Consider the following 2455-nt stretch of genomic DNA (forward strand, 5'->3'; position numbering starts at 1 on the left):
CATTTCTCGGCTCTTGGGGGGCGCCTGGGTGGCTCCGTCGGTTAAGTGTCCAACTTCGGCTCAGGTCATGATCTCACTTTTCGTGGGTTCGAGCCCCGCGTCGGGCTCCGTGCTGACAGCTCAGAGCTCGGAGCCTGCTTCGGTTCCTGTGTCTCCCTCTCTCTCTGCCCCTCCCCAACTTGCCCTCTGTCTCTCTCTGTCTCTCTCAAAAACAAATAATAAGCATTAAGAAAAAAATCTCTGCTCTTGGGAATTTAAATTATAGACAACTCTCTGCTATTTAAAGTAATGGTGTGATTATAATTTCAGTGCATAAGTCTTCTGTTTCTTTTATTTAACATTTTTTGGTGTTGCATTAAGAAAAAAAACAACTTTGGAGAAGTTATAGATTTATGTAGTTTGGAGAGTCATATAGTGCTGCGGGGTTTGTTACAAAACCCAGCTGCTCCCACCCCCGCCTTTCTATTTGTCTTGGCCCACAGGCGACAACATCTTTTAGCTAATTCTTTTGCCTACTATCGCCTCTCTAGATAAACAGGTTTGAATGGATGCTCTCGACTCTTCTGTTGTAAGCATCATTGAATCTCCACTGTGGAAGATGAGGATTTTTTTCTTGGCTTTAGTTTTCTTCTCCGTCGTCCCATGCACGCTCTTCCCCTGTAGAGATACGTCATCATTCTGGTTAAGTCGGTATTTCGTGTTGTTAAAAGAAAATTTCCCACAGACAGTTCACTGATCTGGTCGGCTTTTATTCAGCGATTCATGACTTGGGCAGCATCCAGTCTAGCTGACAGAAGGGAACTCCAAAGAGCGGTACGAGGCAAGAGATTGTCGTATAGGCCAAAGTGAGCAGGAACAACGGGGTTGTACTGGGCGTTTGCTACTCGGTTATATGGCAAAGTGGGAAGGTCTAGAAGCTTGTGCTGAGCAGGCTAAGTGCTGATTGGTTGATCTAGGCCTTCGTTTTCTGGGAGAGCTGAGCATAGAAACTGAGTTAAGTTTTGGTTTGCTGTCATGGGGCTTAGCATGAGTGACTCCATCTTGGGTGATATTAACAGTGTTTAGATAACGATGCCTATGTAAATGCCATTCAAAGCTGCTCCACGTAGTATGCAATGCTCACTTTTCCTTTCCTGGATAACTTAATTTGCTCAGGAAAAAAAAATTTTTTAATGTTAATTTATTTATTTTTGAGAGAGTGTGAGCAGGGGAGGGGCAGAGAGAGAAAAAGAGAGAGAATCTCAAGCAGGCTCTGCACTGTCAGCACAGAGCCCGATGTGGGGCTTGAACTCACAAACCACAAGATCATGACCTGAGCTTAAATCAAGGGTCAGACACCTAACCAACTGAGCCACCCAGGTGCCCCTCTATGTATTTATTGTTAATTCAAATCCAAAGTCTTCACCAATGGTCTAAATCTTCTCTCAAAATATTCAGATGCACCAGGTTGGCATGAGTTGCATCTTCCTGACAGAATGATCGAAGCCTTCCGACCTGCTCCCCTGTGGACTGGGTGGCCCCATGCCTCATGCACAGCTGTCTCCTGGGACCACTTTTTGCCATTTTCTGGGGACTCCTTTCCCCTTTCTCCCATGCTGAATCTCTTCTGTCCTACACCTTGGGTCTCCTTTATCTTGGTCTACTGCAGTCTTTGGTAGAACACATCCTCCAATAGCTTCCTAAAATACACTGTTTAGAAATGGAAACTTCTAGAATTCGGATGTCTACAATTGGTAGTTTGGACATAGGAGTGATCGATAGTGTTGTGGGTAGAGAATCGAAGGCGGAAATAATTTTCTTTCAGAAGTTTGAAGTTGCTCTCTTCTGGCTTTTGGTGTTGGGGAGAAGTTTGAGACCGTTCTAACTTCTGACTCTGTCTACGTGACCATTTGCCCCAGCCCCAGCCTCCTGAAACTTGCAGCGTCTTTCTTTTGTCCCCAGGGCTCTAAACATTCATGCATTGTAAGGGGCACTCCACGAGTCCTTACAATGTAAACACGAATGACCTTTTCCTCCTGGGAAATTTAATTTTCTTGTTGATGATTTCCTCCCCTGTGTGTGTGTGTGTGTGTGTGTGTGTGTATCTATTTGTCTCTGTTTCTGTTGGTATGTCTGTGTGTGATTGTGTACATATGTGTGTCTCCACATCTATGTCAGTATCTGTGTTTGGGTACATGTGTCTGTGTGTCCGTGTGTGTCTTCGTGTATGTGTTTGTGTCACTCTGTGCAGTCTATGTTTATGCACGTATCTGTGTCTATGTGTGTGTGTGTGTGTGTGTTCTCTTTGGGACTCCTGTTATTGGATATTGGACCTCCTGGACTAATTCTGTAATTAATTTTTTTTTTAATTTTTTTTTCAACGTTTATTTTTGGGACAGAGAGAGACAGAGCATGAACAGGGGAGGGGCAGAGAGAGAGGGAGACACAGAATCGGAAACAGGCTCCAGGCTCTGAG

The sequence above is a fragment of the Leopardus geoffroyi genome, chromosome X (assembly GCF_018350155.1).
Source record: "Leopardus geoffroyi isolate Oge1 chromosome X, O.geoffroyi_Oge1_pat1.0, whole genome shotgun sequence".
Lineage (NCBI taxonomy): Eukaryota > Metazoa > Chordata > Mammalia > Carnivora > Felidae > Leopardus > Leopardus geoffroyi.